Raw genomic sequence first — 24,778 nt, forward strand, 5'->3', positions numbered from 1 at the left:
CAAGTCCGACGAAATGCGATGCCCCAATTGTCGACAGAGTCACGAAGCTGCCCATGACTCCTGTCCAGTCCTCCGCCAAGAGAGGACCATCTACAAGTATAAAAGTTTGAACAAGGTTGAATACCAGGCAGCACGAGAATTTGTCATTAGTAGTGAAAGCTCCAAGCACCATTGCACCAAGATGGCCCAAAGATAGAAACGGGATGAACAACCGAAGGTGGCTGCAGTCGATGATTTCGCGGACTTCCCGCCTTTTCCGTCTCAGAGATCGGACAATAGTGGAGCCTCAATCGCCTCATCTGCTTCATGCGTGGATTTTGCTCCGCAGACTTCAACACCACTACGGTTGGCATGCAACGTTCCTCGCCGAACCCCAACAAACCTGCAGCACGAGCAGCCCCCTTATACCTCAACCTCCTGGCGGCAAGTGATTTTGAATGCTGTACAGTCTTTCATGGCTCCATTCCCGTCTCCAGTTGTGTGTGCTATCTAAAAATTATTTTATGTCGTTGCTCCTTTAATGCAGCAATGACATTGATCACTGGCACAACAGTGCGGCTACAAAATATCCAGAATCAGGCTACCATATCCTAATGCAACGCCTGTCGACTGAATTCACTACTATCTGATCTCTGGCAATTTGTCAACAAGCACCGTTTACCAATAGTTGCAATATCTGAATCTAACCAGTGCGCTCAGGTTCGGATTTCTGGCTGTTCGCTCCTTAAATCCGCGACTGGCAGGGGCCGAAGCAGAGTCCTGTTGGCGATTCGAAATGACCTGGCATTTTTTGTTCACAGTGTGCCCTGGTATTCTTCTAATGAGTATGTCGCGGCCACGGTGAAACACAATGACGTGAAATATACAGTGATTACAGGCTACATACTACCACGAAAGAACTTTGGCGCCAAGCGTGTGCACTTAATATTGCTTTACACCCCATCAGCGCATGTCCTTACGGGTGACTTCAATGCACATCACCCAGCTTGGGGCAGCAGGAGAACAACAACTTGGGGAAACAACCTTATAAACATCGCTAGCGATGCCGGATTACACATCCTGAACACGGGCAGCACCACATTAGTCCGTGGGAAAACATCGAGTGCTTTGGGTGTGACAATGGTATCTGTCTCCCTGGTGACATCCGCGTCATGGTTTGCTGATGTGGAAAACTTCGCCAGTGACCATCTTCCAACTTATAAAGTAATCGAGGGAAACGATGGTGGTCCGCAAAACTCATAGCGTGCAGCACGAATTGGGAGAAGTTTAGAGACATGCTGGAGGATGGCAGTGCCACTTTTGCCACGCATGAAAAGTTTGCTGACGCTGTTTCTAATGCGAGGGCTGCGTCCGAGTGACGCTGTTTGCTCCCCAACCTTTTGTTTGCGTTAACTTTTGTACATCTGTTGTTTTGTTTCACTTTTGTTTACCTTTTGTTTGTTAAGTTTTGTTGACCTTTTGTTTACTTTTATTTAAGGTTTGTTTAACCTTTGTTTTGCTTACCTTTTGTTTTGTTTACTTTGGTTTAACTCTAATTGCTGCTTTCCCAATCTCTCACATTCACTTCACTGCATTATAATCACACCCACTGTCCGTAGCCAGCACTGCCGCTAGCAGAGCAGACCTCTCCAGCCCACATTAAAGAGTTCTCACTCTCTCTCTCTCTTCTAATGTCGATAATATACGTTTTTCAAATGATGTGCGGTGAAAGTATTTAATGTTGCCTGCGGAATTGATGGAGGATGTCCTAAAACTTTTCCCGACGCTCGAAAGCTGTTTTTTTTTAATCACTGTGCCCAAAAGGCAAGAGATATAAGAAAAAAATGAAGAGATCGTAAAGACCGCGCGGAAAGAGCTGCCTCTGCAACGCAGCTGGCGCCACTCGCCGGCTGTCTCTCCCTCGATGTGTTTGTGACTCATGCCACCATTTGTTCTCCTGGTGCAATTGAGTTTGCAACCACTGCAGGTGGCAACGGCAAGAAGAAATTGGAAGACCATTTCTGCCTTCTCGGTTTCATAGTTAAAATCGGATTGAGTTTGAAGTACACGCTATGGCGTGTGGCTCCTTAAGGGCGCACGAATCACATAATACCAACGACCTGGCACCGCTTTTGCACACGCGTAAACCCTTGTCTCTGCTGCGGGAACTTCCATAAAACCAGGCACTTGCTGTTTTATTATCACCCGCTAGTGATAGCCGACGTTCAATACCATGTTTTATCCAAATTAGTAGTAATTACGAATGGTAACCTTCCAGTATAGTTACGAACTCTCTCGTGTGTCTTCCCATTACGCGAAGGGCATTTAAATGTGCTTATCGCAGCAACAAATGCTCGAACTTTGTGTTCTTTTATTCCAAAGTTCTTTTGGAAATTCACGCAAATGATCGACTTACAGCCCATGATACCTATGATGGAATATTAGGTTCAGACCCTAAGTATTATCTTTACAATAGCGATGCCTGCGAAACTCAACAAGTATTAAGCAGCTGTTGACGGACAGCACATTATTCAAAGTTGCTGCACTGAAAAAAGAAAACTTACTTAATATAAGTTTTGCATTGTTTGGCTTTGTTAAAGCAAAGCAACAAAAAAGAATTGCGCTTTACATATAATCCATGAAAAGTTAAAGTAAAAGTTAAAATAGCAAAGTTAGTTAGTTAGAAATTTTTTTCATTTGTTGTTTAGCAAACTAGTTTGAAAAAAAGAAACAAAAGGTCACAGATATACATTTGCAAGAAAAAACGCCGAAATTAAAACTGTCAAAATTTGACAATTTTTTTTTTATCTTAAGGGCTGATTATGGTAGTCGCGTTCTGCAGTCTCGTTTGTTCTAACGAGAGGGATTCACACTAAGGAAACAACATTTGTTGCACCAAACACAAACCTTGACTGCGCCAACAACTGAAAGAGCAAAGCTCTTTTTGGTGTTGGCTTCCACGGGCGAAATGTGGTCACGTGATAGCAGCGATGTTGAAAGGCCATAGCCTAGCGATGAGGATTGATTGATTGATTGTGGGGTTTAACGCGCCGACGCAACGCAGGCGATTAGGCGCGCCGTAGTGGAGGGCTCCGGATTAATTTTGACCACCTGAGGATCTTTAACGTGCGCCGAAATCTCGTACACACGGGCGTTTTTGCTTTTCGCCTCCATCAGAAAAGCGGCCGCCGCGGCCGGGAATCGAACCCGCGACCTCGTGCTCAGCAGCGCAACGCCTTAGCCACTGAGCCACTGCGGCGGGTCCTAGCGATGAGGAGAGCAAGCGACAAGCACAAGTGCAGCAAGTTGAAAGAATGCTTGAAAAAAACACTTGCACAGGAAAAGCTTTAAAATAAGGCGGCAATGATTTTACTTGTGAACATTGTTGATCAAAAAGAAAACACTCACAATATCTGCGCAAAGACATAAATATATGAGTGATATACACATTACTGCATTAATGTAAAAAAACATTGCTGCTGGATTTTTGCGGTAGCAACTAAAGAAATGCCGTAAGAAACCACATGCGCTTACGGCGCCGCCCTGTGGCTGTGTTCCAAGTTAAGAAGTAACAAAGCTTCTAGTAGGTGGCGCGACAAGTCGAACACAGTAAACATCAATTGGCGTGAATGCATATCGATCTGCTGGCGGTTGTTGTTGTTTCACGTCTTTATTTCACTTAAGTTGCCCCTGGGGGGCTGCTGTGAAATGGATGAGAAGTTCTAGGAATCTTAGCCCTGGGAATGGGGAACGCCAGGCAGCTTCGCTGTTCACTTCAGCTTTTGCGACGTTAATTCAGCGAAGATGGAATAACTATTTGCAATGTGCCATTGGTGGGGCGTTATTAGCGCAAATATATTTCCAGTGAAAACATAGAATCTCGGATTGGAACATTACAGAAAACCATATCGAGATCAACTAGGCAATCACACGGAATGGGCTGACAGTGCGGGGTTTATAGAAAGGCATGACTGCCCGCCCTTTTATAAAACTTTCAAAATACCACTTCACATCAGCAACACTATTTGGCTGAACCCATGGCAAATTACACAAAAGCTACAAGTAGGAAAAATGAAGCAATTTGAAGGGTAAAGTTGCGTCATTGAATGGCTATTTTAAGTTTCGTTTCGCTAAAGTAGTTCGCGTGGCTAACAGCCCTCAATTAGTGAGTGAATGTTCAGATATGAATGAAGTATGTTTTAATGCCTAAACGAGGGATACCAGCTCTACTACAAAATATCGCGGTTAACGGGACCTCTAGTAAAGATTTTCTTTCTAACTACTCTTTGAAAAACTTTGGTGCGTCACTTGTGACGTTTCTAGTAGCACAGATTAAAAAATGACGACAAATGAAATGGTGCAAGCATCGCTCGCACTAGTAAAGCTGGAGACAAAACACGAAACCAAAATTACGGACCTATCTCGTTTACCTGCGCAATATGTTTATCATTGTAACGCATTGCCTTCGCCAATTTAATCTCCTATCTCCCAGACAAAATCTTTTTGCCCAACTCAACACAACACAACTCCTTGGTGGTGCCAGCGACTTACCTCTCTTGCCCCAAGCTTACGACCACGCATTTCAGACAATGCATCATCTACTCACCTCGCCACCCGTACTTCGACACTTCTATCTTACAGCGCCTATTGAAGTTCACATTGACGCCAGTGGAGTTGGCCTTGGGGCTGTGCTTTGCCAACGAAGACCTGCTGTTGACGAATATGTCGTTGCTTATGCGAGCCGCACTTGGACAAAAGCTGAAGAGAAGTATTCGGTAACCGAAAAGAGTGTGGGGCTATTATCTGGGCGCTTGCTAAGTTTCGACCATATCTGTACGGCCGCCCATTTGATGTGGTCACTGACCACCACGCCCTTTGCTGGTTGGCGTCGTTAAAGGATTCGGCAGGTCGTCTTGGGCGATGGGTGCTTCGCCTACAAGAACACGACATACGCGCCATATACAGGTCCGGTCAGAAGCAGTCTGATGCCGACGCTCTCTCCCGTTCGCCAGTTCCTTCTGACCTTTCGAAGCAGTCGGCTGACCTGCGGTCCCTTTTGGTGACCGATATGGAAGCCGAGCAACGGAAGTATCCCCGGATCGCTTCCCTTATCAGCTGCCTATCCCATCCTTCCAGGGCCGCTACGACTCGGGCTCTGCGTAGGCAAGCATCACACTTTGCGGTACGCGATGGGCTGCTTTATACCCGCAACTACTACTCAGACGGCCGCAGATAGGTAACTTGTTGTCCCTCAACATTTGAGCTCCGATGTGGGCGCCTCTTTCCACTCTGATCCCACGTGCGGCCATTCCGGCTCAAAACCTATCAGCGTTTGCGCCTTCGTTAATTTTGGCGTGGGATTTACAGCTTTGTGCTTAAATACGTGCGGTCCTACCAAGACTGCTAATGACGAAAGTCGCCGGTGCCTCATCAGAGCGGTCGTTTGCAACCGCTGCCTTGCCCGGCCAAGCCATTTGAGCGTGTTGGCATTGACTTGTACGGCCCATTACCTTGCACGGCCGCAGGGAACCGTTGGGCTATAGTGGCCATTGACCACTTAACGCGGTATGCAGAGACCGCTGCTCTGGCGACTAGAACGGCACGTGACGTCACCTCGTTTCCCTTGCATCGATTTAGACTTCATTACGGTGCACCTAAAGAAAATTCTCAATGACCCCGGCCTCGTCTTCCTGTCTGATATCATTTCGGCGCTTCTTAACGAATGCCATGTCACCCATCGCATGGCCCGGCTGCTTACCACCCGCGCGCTGCCGGTCTAACAGAGCGCTTTAACCGTACCCTTCGAGGTGTCTTTTCTAAGTACGTGGGGTGCGATCATAGATAGTGAGACCAGGTACGTCCCTACGTGACATATGCCTATAACACCGCCATTATAACTACGACTGGGTTCTCTCCATTTTTCCTTTTATACGGGCCTGAGCCATCGTGTATGTTGGCCGCCATTCTCCTCTCCCGTATCGTCCCGATCCATCTGAGTGTGCTCCAGTCTCTGAGGCCACCACGCACGCAGAAGAATGCCAGCAACTTGCTCGTTCTTTTACCCCTGAAGAACAGTACCGCCAAAAATTTCACATTGATGGCAAGCCCGTGCCGAGCTGCGTTCCTGATTCTCATGTATGGCTTTGCGTACCCACTCGGACCCGTGGTCTCTCCTCGAAATTCCTTCAAACTATCATGGCCCTTACCGCACAATTGAACGGACTTCCCCAGTCAATTACGTTGTCGAGCCCTTAAAACCTTCTCAGGATCTCCGACGCGGTGGTCACGAAACAGTGCATGTTGCACGTCTCAAGCCCTATTACGATCCACTTGTTTTGGCAGAGCCTTGAGTCGCCAGGATGGCTACCCTTTTCGCCAGGGGATGATTGTAAAGCAGAAGATTGGCAACTTTCCTCAGAAGAGTCTGGACCATCTCGAATCCCTTGCGGGGGATGTGCTCCACCTTAACATCATCGGTAGCAGAAGCCGAATGTGGAAGCCGCACCGTCAACCGTCATCACCTAGAGCGACGGGCTTCGTTCGCATTGCCTTCTACTCCAAGCCTTGACAGTATGCTCGGACTGCGCCCTCCTGATCTTTCGCCTGCACAGCCTGCACAGCAACCTTTGCCAGTAAACCTCACCACAATATATATATATATATATATATATATATATATATATATATATATATATATATATATATATATATATATATAGCGAATCAGAACAGGAAATGAGGGGCTCGTAGAAATAACACAGAAATAAGGGTTGGCAGTCAAGAAAACCTCGGAAAGCAAAGCGGAGGTTGTGGTAGGTCATTGAAACAGATAAATAATTTGGTAAGAAAGAAAGAAAACACAGAAAAAATGCTCATCAGGTGGGATCCGAACCCACGACCTCCAGAATACCGGTCTGGTGCGATAAACACTACGCTACCGGCGGGGCGAGTTTCCCCCCCGCTTTCTGGGGTATTTATGTCAATATAATTTTTTCCTGTGCTTGGGGGTGGTCGCTAGCGCCACTCTGACTTCTCGGGTGAAGGGGACCTTCTTTATGATGATGATGGTTGGATGTTTATGGTGCAAGGCCAACTGGGGCAAAGAGCGCCGAAACAATAGTCATATATGAGGGGTGAAACGTTAAACACTAAGTAAAGTCAGTAAAAACAAAAGTGAAATCACAAAACGACAATGAGCATGGCTGGTGTATAGGGCCAGATTTCATGATGCGTGATAGGAAATGAGGTTTAAAAACTTGACGTCTGACAAATACTCAAACACACGTTTCGCAGAAACAATGGCATCGTCACCTAGAAAAAACAATGGATGTAGGAGAATATGTTGTCTGTAGAGTTCTCTTAAGTGTTTGTGTCGTGTTGTGTGAAGTGCCTTGCATGTGATTAGTATGTGCACTACGGATAGGGCCTATCCGCACCTGCTTCACTGGGGTCTACAAGATCCCGTCAGCAGATACGAGTGCGTCGCATGGGTGTGCCCTATCCGCAGCCTACCCGAGGCGACTTCCGTGTGTCTGTTGCGTGAGTCAGCTGTGTACCGTCCCAAGTGTGGCTTTATTACATGTAGTTTGTTGTCTGTCTGTTCGTCCCAGTGTGTTTGCCATGTTCTGCGCAGGTGTTGTCTTATGTGTGGCTTGAGGTCTGTGTAGGGTACGGCTGTTATGTCTACAGTGTTCCTGAGTGTAGCAGCAGCAGCCCTCTCGTCTGCCAACTCATTCCCAGCGACCCCAGCGTGTCCTGGAACCCAGCAGAGGAGCAGGTGATGCTTCTTTGCATACACAGACATGATATTGTTAAATACAAGATTAACTATGTGGATTTTGGGGGGTGTATGCGATGACAGTGCGCGAACAACACTCAAGGAATCTGTGTAGATGATAGACTTCGGAGGTTGATTTTCAAGTATGTGTCGTACAATCAGCAAAATACCATACGCTTCTGCGGAAAAAATTGTCGTGTGGACGCTCATGGTTCTGGCTGCACTGAAAGTCGGACCATGAGCAGCGCAGGAGACCATAATGGAGGTTTTAGACGCGTCACTGTAAAATTCTGCAAGTGGGTATTTGAACTGCAGAGACAGAAAGTTCTGCAGTATTGCAGCTCGCGGTACCCGATTTTTGTCAAGTTTCATAAAAGAAAGTTCGGAGGACACAGGACGAACTTTCCAAGGAGGTAAAATGTCTGAAAAGGTTGATCTGTACACATCTAAAAACGAAGCGCTCAGATCCGAGGCTCGCTCTCTCACTCTAAGTGAAAAGGGCAGAGGAACGGATGGGCGATTTACAAAAAGAACAGATGTGGATGTGTCGTTAAAAACAGGATAAAAAGGATGGTTATTCAGCGATGAAATTTTAAACGCATAAAGTAAGCCCATGTACGTCCGTTGGTTCTCAAGGCTCCACTTATTACACTCGACATACAGACTCTCGACAGGGCCAGTGCGAAAAGCACCCGACGCAAGCCGTAGCCCCAAGTGTAGCACTGGGTCAAGCTTTCGCAACGCTGTTTTAGACGCCGACCCATATACCACACTGCCATAGTCTAAACGAGACCCAACCAAAGCAGTATAGAGCCGTAGTAGGAGTTCTTTGTCGGAACCATACGATTGATGGGAGAGAACCTTAAGGATATTCATTGTTTTCAGACATTTATGTTTAAGTTCCTTGATGTGTGGAATGAATGTGAGTTTCTGGTCAAACACAACACCTAAGAACTTGTGCTCCTTGTTCACAGGAAGCGACACGCCATTAAGAGTAATGTCTGGATCCGGATGGACCCCGCGCTTCCTGGAGAACACAACGCAGGAGCTTTTTGCAGGATTCAATTTAAACCCATTCTTGTCTGCCCAGCCGGCAAGCTTCTTGACACTAAGCTGGACTTGACGTTCGCATATTGACATATTACATGATTTGAAAGATATTTGCACGTCGTCTACATACATAGAATAAGAGATTGTTGGTGGCAGTGCCTTTGCAAGAGAGTTCATCTTTACTATGAAGAGAGTGCAACTCAACACTCCACCTTGCGGCACGCCATTTTCTTGGACGTGAACCTTTGAAAGTGCACAACCAACTATTACTCTGAACGTTCTCTCTGACAAATAACTAACAAGGGTGTTCAACATAGTACCCGAAACGCCGAATGACCTGAGGTCACTAAGGATCCCATAACGCCAAGCGGTGTCGTAGGCCTTCTCGAGGTCGAAAAAGACAGTTAAACAGTACTGCTTGTGTACGAAGGCATCCTTGATGTATGAGTAAAGTGCAACCAGTTGATCGTTCGTGGATAGCCCCACCCTGAAGCCTGCCTGGCAGCTCTCGAGAAGACCGTTATACTCGAGGAAGTACACGAGCCTGCGATTGATCATCTTCTCGAAGAGCTTGCACAGGCAGCTCGTGAAGGCAATAGGATGGTAACTTGAGGGGGATGACGGGTCCTTTTCCTCCTTCAGGAAAGCTACAACTATAGCCTCCTTCCAAGAGTTTGGAATGTGCCCCGAAAGCCATATCTTGTTATATAGGTGTAAGAGTGTTAAGAGAGTGTCTGCGTGCAGGTGTTGTATCATTGTGTATGTGATGTTGTCTGGGCCTGGAGCTGAGGGTTTACACTTGCTCAAAGCAGCCCTCAGCTCATGCAGTGAATATTCTGAGTTATAAGAAGATGTTGACCTATTATTATCTAGTATAGGCTTCTTTTCGGCCATTTGTTTGTGTTTCATGAAAGTGTTTGTGTAGTCTGCTGAACTAGAAACGTGTTGGAAGTGTTGTGCGAGTGTGTGAGCCTGGTCGTCGAGTGTGTCCCCTGATGTGCTGACCAGAGGCAGGCTGTGTGTTTGTTGTCCTTTGAGTTTGCGTATTCTCGTCCATACTTTCCGTGTGTCTGTGTAGGAGTTTATGGATGTTATGAAGGAACCCCAACTCTCTCGTTTTGCCTCACGGCGCGCGCGTTTTCGTAACGCCTTGGGCCGTTTGAACAAAATGAGGTTCCCCGACGTGGGGTAGCGACGAAGGACACCCCACGCCTTGTTCTGGGCCTCTCGCGTCCGCCTACAGTCCTCATTCCACCACGGCCTCCGCTGGTTGCGCGGGGCACCAGAGGCATGGGGAATGGACTTTTCGGCGGCGGCGAGGATGTGCGCCGTGAGCAGTTGGGTAGCTTCTTCAACGTATAGGTGTCCTATGGATGTGTGGTATAGTTGGGATGTCTCTGTAAATGTATTCCAGTTAGCTCTTGCTTCATTAAACCTTTTATGGAAAGATGGACTGCTCGGGCCTGTACCTATATACGTTAATGAAGTGGGGAATCGGTCAGTACCATATGGGTCCAAGCCCACACCCTACTCAAGACATGGATAGAGAATTGCAGAAACAATAGCCAGGTCAAGATGTGAGTATGTGTTGTGACTTATGTTATGGTATGTAGGCTGTTTATTGTTGAAAAGGCATGCTCCAGATGATGTAAGAAATCTCTCTATCAGGGGACCTCGGGCATCCGTTCTGGAAGAGCCCCAAAGAGAGTTGTGAGCATTAAGGTCACCTGTAAGGATGTGTGGTTCGGGCAGCTGGTCAACCAGCGCCTCGAAGTCGGAGCTCGTAAGTGCAACATCAGGAGGAATGTATATGGAGCATACCGTTATCAACCTATTATTTATTATTGTGCGAACGGCTACAGCCTCAAGGACGGTGTTCAAGGTGACAGGATGGCATGCTAAGGATTTGCGGGCGATTATGGCCACACCACCAGAAGAGTGTGTGCAGCCATCTCTGTCTTTCCTGTATACCAGGTAACTATTCAAGAAGTTTGCGTGTTTGGAATTCAGATGTGTTTTCTGGACACACATTAAACTTGGCTGATTGGCATGCAGAATCTCATACACGACGTCAAGATTATTTGGAAGGCCTCTGCAGTTCCATTGAATGATATTTTCTCTTCCCATTATGATGTATTAGAGCTACTGGAGTGTGGCTATTTATGTAGGGTCTTTCGGCGCTTGGACTCTTGGACGGGTTTTCTTTACCTCCTCTGGAGGTTTAGATGGAGGGACCCGCTCCTTCCGCTGCAAAGCAGACAGGAAGGGTCCCACATCCACCTCATCATCTGATTTGGAAGGGGTACCCGGCGTACTGGACCCCCCGGACTTGGCACCCTTTGCGGTGCCCTCCGTTTTGGCCGCGACCGCCGAGGGCGTCAGGAGCGCCCCGGGTGGCACAGGCGGTGCGGCGGAGGTGGGAACTGCTGCGGTTTCCTCCGTCTTCATCTCCTCCGAGCCCTCGCGTGTGCTTTGGGCAGGTGGAGAGGACGAAAAAGAGTGTGCAGAATCCCCAACGGACGTGGATGCCACCACAGCAGCTGCTGGCCCAGCGAGCGGGGCGGAGGCAGGTTGGGCTGCCTGAGGCAACCCAGAGGGGGGCGGTGGCGGGACCAAGTCCGACTCGCGGTACTGGGTCCCCGCCGAAACAAGACGCCGCTCCGTCCCCCGGCGAGCTGCGTGGGCGTACCTCCCCGGAGTGAAAGAGGCGAACCTCTTGCGCGCCTCAGGGAAGGAGATGTTCTCGGTTACTTTCACGTGGATTATCTTCTTCTCCTGTTGAAACGTCTCACAGCTGCGGGACCACGCCGCATGCGGCTCCTGACAGTTTGCGCAGGTGAAGGTGGTGGAGTCACACTTTTCAGTGGGGTGGTCGTGTGTGGCGCATTTTGCGCAGGTCTGTTTACCGCGGCAAGAAGTCGTAGCGTGCCCGAACCGCTGGCACTTGTAGCAGCGGCGCGGGTTAGGTATGTACGGACGTACACCACACATAATGAAACCAGCATTGATGTGTTCAGGAAGTTTTGAACTGCTGAATGTTAAGATTACGTGCTTTGTTGGTATTTGTACATTGTCGCGACGGATGGTGATTCTCCTGACAGCTGTTACGCCCTGATCCTTCAGGCCTTCCAGAAGGTCGGTCTCTGTTTCACTTAGCTAATCTGTCTGAGATATCACCCTCTGTGAACTGTTGAGGCTGCGGTGGGGTGTGACAGTGATGTCCAGATCTGCTATGCGGGTTTGGGTCAGGAGATTTGTGGCTTGCTGCTGCGTCTTGACTTCAACCAACACTTCGCCTGTTCGTAGTTTTTTTGCCTCGAAAGATTTCCCAAATATTCCTTCAAGGAAGTAGGAGACGACGAATACAGATTCGGAGGAGACGGGTTTGGATTTGTCTATTGATTCAAGGACCAAAAAACGGGGATAGTTGTCATGTTTGGGAACGTTGATAGTTGGTAGGGGTGGCAAGGAAACTTCGGTGCGGCCCCTTTTCAGGGGCCGATCACGTCTGGGGGGGGTTTTGAAAATGCCATATGATACATTGGAAAGCAGGGAGACGGGGGTACTTTCTCCTTTGACCTTACCCTGGTAGTAAAAGAGGTCCCGGAGCTCCTTGCCTAGTAGACAGGCAGGGAGCCCATCGGCCGGAGCTTGACCAAGGCTCCGACGGCCACCGTTAGAGGTTTCTACACTTCACCTTAAAAACGCATCACCATGGTAGGTCACAGCTTATGTTGGGGGGCTCGGGGACCGCGGTACCGCCAGTACCGTCACCATGATTACTCATAGTGCCCCGTGCGGGGGGGGGGGGCACCTTATTTTTAATCCCCGCGCCGTGACTCGAGGGTCTACGACATGTCGAGAGTGGTCAACCAGCGTTGAACCCTCTTAAGCTCCCTATGGCACCAAACTGCCAGAACAGAGGCCCTCGCTATGCATGTAGCGAATCAGAATAGGAAATGAGGGACTCGTAGAAATAACCCAGAAATAAGGGTTGGCAGTAAAGAAAACCTCGGAAAGCAAAGGGGAGGTTGAGGTAGGTCATTGAAACAGATAAATAATTTGGAAAGAAAGAAAGCGGAGAAAAAATGCCCGCCAGGTGGGATCCGAATCCACGACCTCCAGAATACCGGTGTGGTGCGATAACCACTACGCTACAGGCGGGCATTTTTCCTCGGCTTTCTTCCTTTCTTTCCAAATTCTTTATCTGTTTCAATGACGTACCACAACCTCCCCTTTGTTTTCCGAGGTTTTCTTGACTGCCAACCCTTATTTCTGTGTTATTTCTACGAGCCCCTCATTTCCTATTCTGATTCGCTACATGCATAGCGAGGGCCTCTGTTCTGGCAGCCTTGGTGCCATAGGGATCTTAAGAGGGTTCAACGCTGGTTGACCACTCTCGACATGTCGTAGAAACTCGAGTCACGGCGCAGGGATTAAAAACAAGGTCCCCTTCACCCCGAGAAGTCAGAGGGGCGCTGGACACCACCCCCAAGCACAGAAAAAAATTACATTGACATAAATACCCCAGGAAGCGGGAGGGGGAAAATCGCCCCGCCGGTAGCGTAGTTGTTATCGCACCAGACCGGTATACTGGAGGTCGTGGGTTCGGATCCCACCTGGCTGGCATTTTTTCACCGCTTTCTTTCTTTCTTTTCAAACTCTTTATCTGTTTTAATGACCTACCACAAACTCCCCTTTCCTTTCCGAGGTTTTCTTGACTGCCAACCCCTATTTCTGTGTTATATATATATGTATATATAATATATAAATACCTTTCCTTTCCTTCCCTTCCCTTACCTTTCCTTACCCTTCCGAGAACTTCCACATCCTGCACGACGCCAGGGTTATCGCATAATATGAAGTCTATTTCATTTTTGTGCTCCCCATTCGGGCTCCTCCAGGTCCACTTCCGACTCTCCCGTTTACAGAAGAAGGTATTCATTATGCGTAGGTTATTCCGTTCTGCAAACTCAACTAGTAGGTCCCCCCTGCTGTTTCTACAGCCCAGACCATAGTTCCCAACTGCCTTGTCTCCAGCCTGATTCTTGCCTACTTTAGCATTGAAGTCCCCCATAACTACGGTATACTGTGTTTTTACTTTAGCCAAAAAAACACAGTATACCGTAGTTATGGGGGACTGGTGAGGATCAGATAACAGCAGACCTCTTGAAGGATGGCGGAGAAATTGTCCTTGAAAAACTGGCAAACCTGTATACGCAATGCCTAATGACCGCAATGGTACCGGAATCTTGGAAGAACGCGAACATCATCCTAATTCATAAGAAAGGCGACATGAAGGACTTGAAAAATTACCGGCCGATCAGCTTACTGTCAGTCGTCTACAAGGTATTTACCAAGGTAATCGCTAGCCGAATTTCTGCAACCTTAGATTTCAGTCAACCTAAAGAACAAGCAGGGTTCCGTAAGGGTTATTCAACAATTTACCATATTCACACGATCAATCAGGTGATAGAGAAGTGCGCTGAGTATACTGAACCCCTATATATAGCGTTCATAGATTATGAGAAAGCATTTGACTCGGTCTAAACCCTAGCAGTCATTCAGGCATTACGGAACCAGGGGGTAGATGAGCATTATGTAACAATACTAGAGGATATCTACAATGGGTCTACAGCTACGATCATCCTCCATAGGGAGAGCAGTAAAATACCTATAAGAAAGGGTGTCAGACAAGGAGACACAATCTCTCCAATGCTATTCACAGCATGTTTACAAGAAGCATTCAGAACGTTGGATTGGGAACAGGTGGGAGTAAGGGTTAATGGAGAATACCTCAGTAACCTCAGATTTGCTGATGACGTTGCCTTGCTAAGTAACTCGGGGGACGAATAGCAAAGCATGCTTTCCGCACTGGGCGAACAGAGTAGAACCGTGGGACTGAAAATTAATATGCAGAAAACTAAAGTTGATCAATAACCTCGGGACAGCACAGCGGTTTGACATAGGTGGCGAGGCAGTGGAAGTGGTAAGCGAATATATCTACTTAGGCCAAGTTGTGACCCCAGATCCAAACCATGAGGCAGAGATAATTAGAAGGATCAGAATGGGGTGGGGTGCATATGGCAGACATTCTCAGATAATGAATAGCAGCCTACCATTGTCGCTGAAGAAGAAAGTGTATGACAGCTGCATCTTACCGGTACTCACCTACGGGGCAGAAACTTGGAGGCTCACTAAGAGGGTTCAACTTAAATTGAGAACAACTCAGAGGGCAATGGAGCGGAAAATGATAGGTGTAACATTAAGGGACAGGAAGAGAGCGGAGTGGGTCAGGGAGCAAACTGGTGTTAAAGACATATTAGTAGAAATTAAGAAGAAGAAATGGACGTGGGCAGGACATGTAATACGAAGGCAAGATAACCGCTGGTCATTAAGGGTAACAGAGTGGATCTCTAGAGAAGGCAAGCGTTGCAGGGGGCGCCAGAAAGTTAGATGGGCAGATGAGATAAAGAAGTTTGCAGGGATAAATTGGTCACAGTTGGCACAGGACCGAGGCAATTGGAGAATAATGGGAGAGGCCTTTGCCCTGCAGTGGGCGTAGATAGGCTGGTGATGATGATGATGATGATGATATAATATATATATACAAACAAAAACTCACACAGAGCGCGACAAGATAACGTAAGTAGACACACAGAGACACACGAGAAAGACATTAAAAGAAAAAAGTTTACTGACGTTTCAGGAAGAGGACTTCCTTTTTTCAGAGTACAGAATAAGTTGGTTTCAGGGCTTCATATATATATATATATATATATATATATATTGGTAAGGCATTCGAGATCCTATCGAAAGGCGTGGGTTCGGTCCCCACTCTTGGCGCGTGTTTTTCTTTCTTTCTTTCTCACGTAATTAATAAAAAAAATAATGTAACGTCATTAACGGTAAAAAAAAACAAAAAACTCTAACCACTCCCCTATGCCTTCTTTGGCGTTGTAGACTGCCGGCGTTTCTTTCTGTATATATATATATATATATATATATATATATATATATATATACAGAAAGAAACGCCGGCATTCTACAACGCCAAAGAAGGCATAGGGGAGTGGTTAGAGTTTTTTTTTTTACCGTTAGTGATGTTACATTATTTTTTTATTATTAATTACGTGAGAAAGAAAGAAAGAAAAACACGCGCCCAGAGTGGGAACCGAACCCACGCCTTTCGATTGGATCTCGAATGCCTTACCAATTCGGCTATCTGGGCGACTGTGTTCTGTTTCACTTTCTGGGCTATTTATATTTACTACAACTGTATCTGACGCTTGAGGGTGGTAGCCAGCGCCACTCAGACTACACGGGGAGAAGGGGACCTTCTTTTTCAACCCCCGGGGCGTGACGCGAACGTCTACAGCCTGTCATGGGCGGTCAACTGGCGGGTAACCGTCTTATGCTACCTTGGCATCAAGGCTGCCAGAACCTAGGCCCTCGCTAAGCTTTCGCACGATAATAGGGTTTAGAAATGAGGGGCTCGTTAGGAAATACAGAAAGAAACGCCGGCAGTCTACAACGCCAAAGAAGGCATAGGGGAGTGGTTAGACTTTTTTTTTTTTACCGTTAGTGATGTTACATTATTTTTTTTTATTATTAATTACGTGAGAAAGAAAGAAAGAAAAACACGCCCCCAGAGTGGGGACCGAACCCACGCCTTTCGATTAGATCTCGAATGCCTTACCAATTCGGCTATCTGGGCGACTGTGTTCTGCTTCACTTTCTGGGCTATTTTACTACAACTGTATCTGACGCTTGAGGGTGGTAGCCAGCGCCACTCAGACTACACGGGGAAAAGGGGACCTTCTTTTTCAACCCCCAGGGCGTGACGCGAACGTCTACAGCCTGTCATGGGAGGTCAACTGGCGGGTAACCCTCTTATGCTACCTTGGCATCAAGGCTGCCAGAACCGAGGCCCTCACTAAGCTTTCGCACGATAATAGGGTTGAAATGAGGGGCTCGTTAGGAAATACAGAAAGAAACGCCGGCAGTCTGCAACGCCAACGAAGGCATAGGGGAGTGGTTAGACTTTTTTTTTACCGTTAGTGATGTTACATTATTTTTTTATTATTAATTACGTGAGAAAGAAAGAAAGAAAAACACGCGCCCAGAGTGGGGACCGAACCCACGCCTTTCGATTAAATCTCGAATGCCTTACCAATTCGGCTATCTGGGCGACTGTGTTCTGCTTCACTTTCTGGGCTATTTATATTTACTACAACTGTATCTGACGCTTGAGGGTGGTAGCCAGCGCCACTCAGACTACACGGGGAGAAGGGGACCTTCTTTTTCAACCCCCGGGGCGTGACGCGAACGTCTACAGCCTGTCATGGGCGGTCAACTGGCGGGTAACCCTCTTATGCTACCTTGGCATCAAGGCTGCCAGAACCGAGGCCATCGCTAAGCTTTCGCACGATAATAGGGTTTAGAAATGAGGGGCTCGTTAGGAAATACAGAAAGAAACGCCGGCAGTCTACAACGCCAAAGAAGGCATAGGGGAGTGGTTAGACTTTTTTTTTACCGTTAGTGATGTTACATTATTTTTTTTATTATTAATTACGTGAGAAAGGAAGAAAGAAAAACACGCGCCCAGAGTGGGGACCGAACCCACGCCTTTCGATTAGATCTCGAATGCCTTACCAATTCGGCTATCTGGGCGACTGTGTTCTGCTTCACTTTCTGGGCTATTTATATTTACTACATCTGTATCTGACGCTTGAGGGTGGTAGCCAGCGCCACTCAGACTACACGGGGAGAAGGGGACCTTCTTTTTCAACCCCCAGGGCGTGACGCGAACGTCTACAGCCTGTCATGGGCGGTCAACTGGCGGGTAACCCTCTTATGCTACCTTGGCATCAAGGCTGCCAGAACCGAGGCCCTCACTAAGCTTTCGCACGATAATAGGGTTGAAATGAGGGGCTCGTTAGGAAATACAGAAAGAAACGCCGGCAGTCTGCAACGCCAACGAAGGCATAGGGGAGTGGTTAGACTTTTTTTTTACCGTTAGTGATGTTACATTATTTTTTTTTATTATTAATTACGTGAGAAAGAAAGAAAGAAAAACACGCGCCCAGAGTGGGGACCGAACCCACGCCTTTCGATTAGATCTCGAATGCCTTACCAATTCGGCTATCTGGGCGACTGTGTTCTGCTTCACTTTCTGGGCTATTTATATTTACTACAACTGTATCTGACGCTTGAGGGTGGTAGCCAGCGCCACTCAGACTACACGGGGAGAAGGGGACCTTCTTTTTCAACCCCCGGGGCGTGACGCGAACGTCTACAGCCTGTCATGGGCGGTCAACTGGCGGGTAACCCTCTTATGTTACCTTGGCATCAAGGCTGCCAGAACCGAGGCCCTCGCTAAGCTGTCGCACGATAATAGGGTTTAGAAATGAGCGGCTCGTTAGGAAATACAGAAAGAAACGCCGGCAGTCTACAACGCCAAAGAAGGTATATATATTGTGGTAATCCGGCAATAGTGGCGGGGGACAATCCCACGGGATGGACATGTGCCAGCTGAGGATAAGGAGGTGGCGCGGGAGGAGCGGGGACAGGACATGGCGGACTCGGCTGGGCGACGTGTGTGCAGCCGGATCGGCTGAGCGGTGTACCTTGGCGTAGCGGGACTCCGAGTAAAGGTGTGATCGAGGGGGCTCAGTGCCCTTCTGGGGAACCGCGGCCGGGTGCAAGAACCCCGGTACCACAATATATATATATATATATATATATATATATATATATATATATATATATATATATATATATATATAATTTACAGAAAGTCTACAATGCCAAAGAAGGCATGGGGGAATGGTTAAACTATTTTTTTACCGTTAGTGACGTTACATTCCTTTTTTTTATTAACTACGTGAGAAAGAAAGAAAGAAAAACACGCACCCAGAGTGGGGGCGCACCCAGAGTGGGGGCGCGTGTTTTTCCCCACTCTGGGCACGTGTTTTTCTTTTCTTCTTTATCACGTAATTAATAAAAAAAAGTAATGTAACGTCACTAAGGGTAAAAAAGTAGTCTAACTATTCCTCATTTCCTCTATGCCTTCTTTGGCTTTGTAGCACGGCCGCTGGATGAAAGGCGCTCTGACGTGCGGCCTGCCGCGTGCCTCCAATGCGGCGTGAGTGCGCCTGGAGCCAAATACTGCCACCACGACGCCATCGGTTCGGGACTGGTTGCGGTGAGCGCGGGCCACGGGACGCCGGCTTTTGTGCCTCTTATTTCGAAGTGTGGTCTTATCATGGGCATTCCACGCTCCACATCAGGCATTTACCAGCACTAATGCTACGCCTGTTAAAAGACAAACACGATTAGCGGCGGCCGAGCTTAATTTGGTCAAGATGGAAGTTAAATTCCGTTCGCAGCAGCAGCATTACGCTTTCATAGTGTGCCTACAGTCTCGCATCGCTGTGTCGTTGTGTCTCACATCGCCCCGCATGCTCTTTGTGACCTCATGCCCGGCAGAGATTTACGTTTTGTCTGCAGGCTGCGACTGCAGAGAATATATTAAAATTCCGGACAAGCAGAAAAAATGTTTTTGTGCCGGCGCTTGTTATTTATGAGTGCCAACACTTCACAATGTTTAACTCATAACCGACTTTTATGTAGGTTTTTCCTCGTGCACAAAATAAAACACCACAATATTCGCATTATTCTCACGGTACATATGACTTGATTACACGTTGTTTAGTTATGAATACTAATATCATAGCTATGTCGGCCCTTTTTTATTTTGATAATATATATATTGTCACGAAGCCAAGAACGACACAGTTGTCTTGAAGGAGAAACATGTTTATTGGAGCGAACTTGTGCTCCCCTAACAACTCAAAAGAATACAGAGGCGGCGAAGCAGCGGTCAACAAAGTGACTTGCGTCGGCGAGCGTCGCAGAATCGAATGCCGAGGCGTCTGCTCTGCAGGCTTTTTATCTTTCGGCGCGAGTGTTTCTGGAACCGTCGATTCACATCCAGAACATTGTAGATCACAGGCGATTATTCTGGGCTAGCGACGTTAGGGCGAAACAGTTTGCTTATCTGAATGTGATAGCCCGTGCGGCATAAAAATAAAGAAAGGAAGACGCGCTTTGCTTGGAACGCAGATAACACAGCCGGGCGTGGCCCGGCACTAAAAACAAACAATAAATAAGCATGCCATACATGGTTCGCGGCAATGTATATATACAGTTGAATGAAAAGCGATTCGAGTTTCTACCTGATATTTTTACTTCTTCCCTGTAGCCTTGAAAAAAATTAAGGAGAGCAGATGGGAAGTCCGGGTCGACAAAAAATAATAAAAAAATATTTGGCGAGCTTGGCAAGCTAAATTGTTGCCCGGACACAAAAGAAAAAAGCGAAATTGTACAGAAATTCGAAAAATTGCCTAATAATGCGTAAGCATTCAAACACCGCTTTTCCACTTCACATTTTCTTCTTTTCTTTGTTATTTTAAACCAACAATGTACATTTGAATATAATAATTATTAGTTGTTCTAACTGCGTGAATTGCGCATTATTTGTGCAGATACAAGGCATTGCACTTGTTCTATTACGTAGAGATTATGCTTGGGTACTCAAAAAAGAAAGCTGACGCAATAACAACGTATGTGAAAATTTTCCTACGCTAAGAAAATTAATTCGAATTGAAGCGCAATATGTTCACAAAGCAAAACTACCGCAACATCTACGCCTTTAGAGCGCGCTAATTTGAGCGCAAACTGGTGCTGGTCCAGGAGACCGGCCGTTAGCTTCAGGGATAAATGCATGTGTGTTTAAATTGGCCATGAAATAACAGAGGAGATGTGCTTAGCGCTTGTTCTCATCGCAAAGTTTGAAAAATGCATAGCAGCTAGGAGAGTGGACCGTACGCACTGTTTCTTGAACACAGCACGTGCGGTGCATTTATTTTTCTTTCTATACAACCTCTGTAATCAAGTTTTCAGTAGCGCGTTTAAAGGCATTGTCGTGCCTGCGAAAATAAAACAACCCAAATCTCTATGCGCGGCAAGACATGATCGAGCCAGTATAAGAGTATCAAAAGACACGCATAGCAAAATGTCTAGTCTTTTCAAATTTTTTTCGACCATCCTATCGCGTGTCTTTGTTTTATGAGGTGCGCATTCCGCCCGGCCAACATGTTTTTGCTAGGAAGTGTCTTTAGGCAAGCTTTAATCCGTCGCCGGCAAATATTCGTCGCTCTCCCGTGTGTCGACACCGCGTTTCCCGAGAAAAGGTGACATTTTTGAAATTTCGGGCGAATAAAGTCCCACCAAATACCTGCCGCTTGAACTGTAACTAATCAACTTGCGGCTTTAAACTGTACAACGCGGTTTACTTTCTGTGTGTGAGACGCTTTTAGACAAAGCTAACCGGTGGTTATTATCTTTTTGTTGAATATGAACTTTTTTTAACAATGTTGTCGAATATGGACCATCTTTTTAGATTTGTTAGATTGAAAATGTATTGCCTATATCTCATTCAAGAATTATTTTGGCTTCTGGCTGCTTCTGTCACGGCCGGGCGGCTGGATCGAGCGACAGACTGGCAGACATACATACATACGGAAAGACAGTTTTCGTGGCTGAGTAGCCCAGAAAGGACAACCACATCTTTAAAACCCATGCGCTGGCTGTGTCTCTCAGTCGGCGCAAGCGCTCGCCTACGGGGACCGCCCCGCTCCGTCCCGAAACCAGTCCCCGAACGCTAGCGCCGTGAGGGAGTCAAGCGGCGGCAAACGTAAACATCGCCACTCACGACCTCGCCAGTTGAAATCCGCGCGATGCGGCAGGCCGCACCTTTCCTGCGCTCTCATCCAGCGGCCGTGGTTGTAGACTGCCGGCATTTCTTTCTGTATTTCCTAACGATCCCCTCATTTCCAAACTATATATATATATATATATATATATATATATATATATATATATATATATATATATATATATATATATATATATATATATATATATATGTATGTATCAAGGATCAAAGATGAGGGCAGGGCAAGGGAAGGGAGAGTTTGTAGAATGCGTTCGTAGTTGGTGCGCAGCGAAAAAATGAGAGAGGTGGAAGACGGGAAAAAAGATAACAAGAAATCACAGTCACGCGATGCGCACATGAGAAAAAACAACCAAAAAGGATAGAAACTTAACGAGAAAAAAACTTCTGACAAGGTAATTCCCCCTTTTTTCCTGAGGCAACAGAGGGGAAAGAGGGGTGAAAACAAGATATGCCCTCGCACCCATTTGGCATGGGCATTAAAAAAAGCAGCAAACAAATCACAGTCACCTGGTGCGAACATGAGAAGAAAGTACGAAGAAAAAAATTAACAAAGTAACTGGTATTTTCAGTGCCACGTGGCAACTGGGGGCAGAAGAGGGGTCCAAAGAAGATATGCCCATGCACACAAAAGGCGAACATCCGGCCATACACATCCTGTCTAAGAATCAGAGTCAGGTGATTTCAACACGAGAGTACTATACTTGGCTTCTGTTGGTGGGAGGGAAGGGTCGCGCCCAAAAGCAGTAAGACAGCCAGTTTCCACCGGAAATGAGTGTACAAACGTATGCAAAGAGCAGAAAGACCAGGACAGAAAGAAAGGGAGGGGAAAAAAACAGGCTCAAACAAGTCATGAAAAGAGAGATGAAGAAGGTAGGTGCACGCGCATGACGCGCACCTGGATGTACACGTCTGGACGGCACATGGTACCAGTTCAGGGAACACCGAGGGGGTCAGCAACGAATATTAGAAAACAGGATTACATAAAAAAGAAAGGGGAGAGTAAAGCAATCACACAGGCTCGCGTGCACAAATAGACTACAAGGAGAGAATATCAAAGCAAACAAAGGTACCACAGCCTTCTACCCAGAACATAATGTCCAGACTTGCTGGTCAAATTTGGTTTAGTGAAGCCACTGTGCTTTTTTTAAAAAAAACGTCGTGCTAGCACGAAACTAGCACGCTGTGCTAGCACGGAGAATATTATTGAGGAAAAGAAATGAATAGGCATAATAACACTATCCTGTGGAATGCAGAATTCCAACATATGAATAAAAAGGCTAGAGGGGAAGCAGGAGGCCGAAGCCGAAATTGTAGCCACAGGAAAGACACGTCAATTTCCCATAACTTTCATTGATGCCAAATGACGCTGACTTGAACTTATAGATGAGGTAGGGCTCACGAACATGGTGATAGTGGTGTGCTTTAAAACTAGATTCAAGAATTGTGGCCGTCAGCTGTTCAAAAGAATGACCACGAGTGTTAAAGGAGTACTGACACGAAATTTTTATGTTACGTTTTTTTCGCTGCTATGCGTGCCTACCAGCCCACTAATCATAGAATGACAGATTAGACGGTCGAGCGCAGCGTAAACATTCATTTACGGCGTCGTTTATTCGTGCCAGTTTCGGTTTCGACTGAAAAATGCCGAGCGGCCGCCATGACAGCATGTATAACATGACGTCACCATTCTTGCCGTATCGCTGCCTCTCTGGAAGCGCGCGCGAGCGAGCGCACGCGCGCGCCCAGACCGGCCGAGGTTTTCGCCGTCCCCACAGGCCCGGGCAGCATGACGTCAGTCCCAAAACCATGACGTGTACACACGCCCGAGCAGCGCGCGCCAACCACAGCCAGCGCGTCGGCTTCGTCACGGGAGCCCCGACGTCGGCAGTTTGGGGCACGTAGCAGATGATGTCACGTCGCCCCGCTCTGGGCTTTCTCGTGCGGGCGAAGATTAAAATGGATTTTAAATATGTTTCGCTGAACGGTTGCTGTTGAAACTTGCTGGGAGATATCTCCTGATAAAAAGGAAGCGTTTTACATAGTTATCTCAGCTTTGAAATTTCGTGTCAGTACTCCTTTAACATGCTTTGATAGAGGCAATGACGGGCACGTTTTTGCATGACAGCGGTGATTGTTAAACCTGAAACGAAAGGGTGTTTCAGTCTTGCCGAAATATTGTTTGCTGCAGAGGGTGCATTTCAGCAGGTATACAAGGTGTGCGGAATCACAGTTAAAGTTCCCTTTTACATTAACATCCTAGTTTGAAGCTGTGCTGGCGGGGCGCTGTTGGGTGGTCATTTTTTGGCATACCTTACGCCGCGGTTTGTTACAGGGCATGCAACCAGTAGTGATGGTCGGCTGATGCTGGATTTGGTGAGAACGTCACCCATAAGTTTTGCTGCGTCTATAAACAACGCGTGGTGGCTCGGGAAATATCCTTTTTAGGCGTTCACTTTGCACAAGGCAATTATGATGTTTCCTAGGGTCGGATGAAACTTTCGGAGGAGAGGCCGAATGGGAAAACGAGGTTTTTTTGTGGATTGGGTTTCGGAGTTTTTTTACGGAGAAATTCGGTGCGGTTCAACTGGTTAGCTTGTGTAATCGCGTCATCGATCACGTGCTGTGGGTATTTTTGATTGAAGAGCGTGGTTTGAAGTTCTGTGTGGTTAGAATCGAAGTCCGCTTAGCTAATGCAAATTCACCTAAAGCGGTGAGATTGGCTTTCATGTATTTCGGTCTTGCAGTGCCTGACATGGCTGCTGTGGAAGTGCAAATACTGGCTTTAAATATCTTTAAATTTCCTAGCAAAATGCTCGCGCGACTGCATTTTGCTGTCCTTACTGGATAGCACCACCATGTACGACTTCACGTTCTTTAAATGAAAAGGTAATGTTATGAAACGCCGGACACAGAACATCTATGTACATTTGAAGCTACGTACAGGCACTAATCATTGCATGTGCAATCATATTAACTATGCACAACCGCACAAACTTAATTGACCACACAGTACAATGCCATCTACCGCAACATACAACAAGAAAAGAGTGCAATACAGCGAAGTGCGGAAATGTACACTTGGTATGTAGCAAAAAGCTACTGTAAATTGGTGCTAACCTTCAAATTTACTGAACATGAGCAGCAAAACAAAAATGCAATTGCGTTAAATA

At 46.8% G+C, this 24,778-nt stretch overlaps 2 non-coding genes across 2 annotated transcripts; both read right to left on the reverse strand.

Moving 5' to 3' along the window:
- Positions 1 to 15,965: 15,965 nt before the first annotated feature.
- Positions 15,966 to 16,037, reverse strand: Trnag-ucc (transfer RNA glycine (anticodon UCC)). Its single transcript has one exon. It is a non-coding gene; the product is annotated as a tRNA-Gly (tRNA).
- An 888-nt stretch (positions 16,038 to 16,925) lies between these two features.
- Positions 16,926 to 16,997, reverse strand: Trnak-uuu (transfer RNA lysine (anticodon UUU)). The gene has a single exon. It is a non-coding gene; the product is annotated as a tRNA-Lys (tRNA).
- Positions 16,998 to 24,778: the final 7,781 nt, after the last annotated feature.

The sequence above is a fragment of the Haemaphysalis longicornis genome, unplaced genomic scaffold, assembly GCF_048455015.1.
Source record: "Haemaphysalis longicornis isolate Haplotype H1 unplaced genomic scaffold, Haemaphysalis longicornis Haplotype H1 scaffold_8, whole genome shotgun sequence".
Classification (NCBI taxonomy): Eukaryota; Metazoa; Arthropoda; class Arachnida; order Ixodida; family Ixodidae; genus Haemaphysalis; species Haemaphysalis longicornis.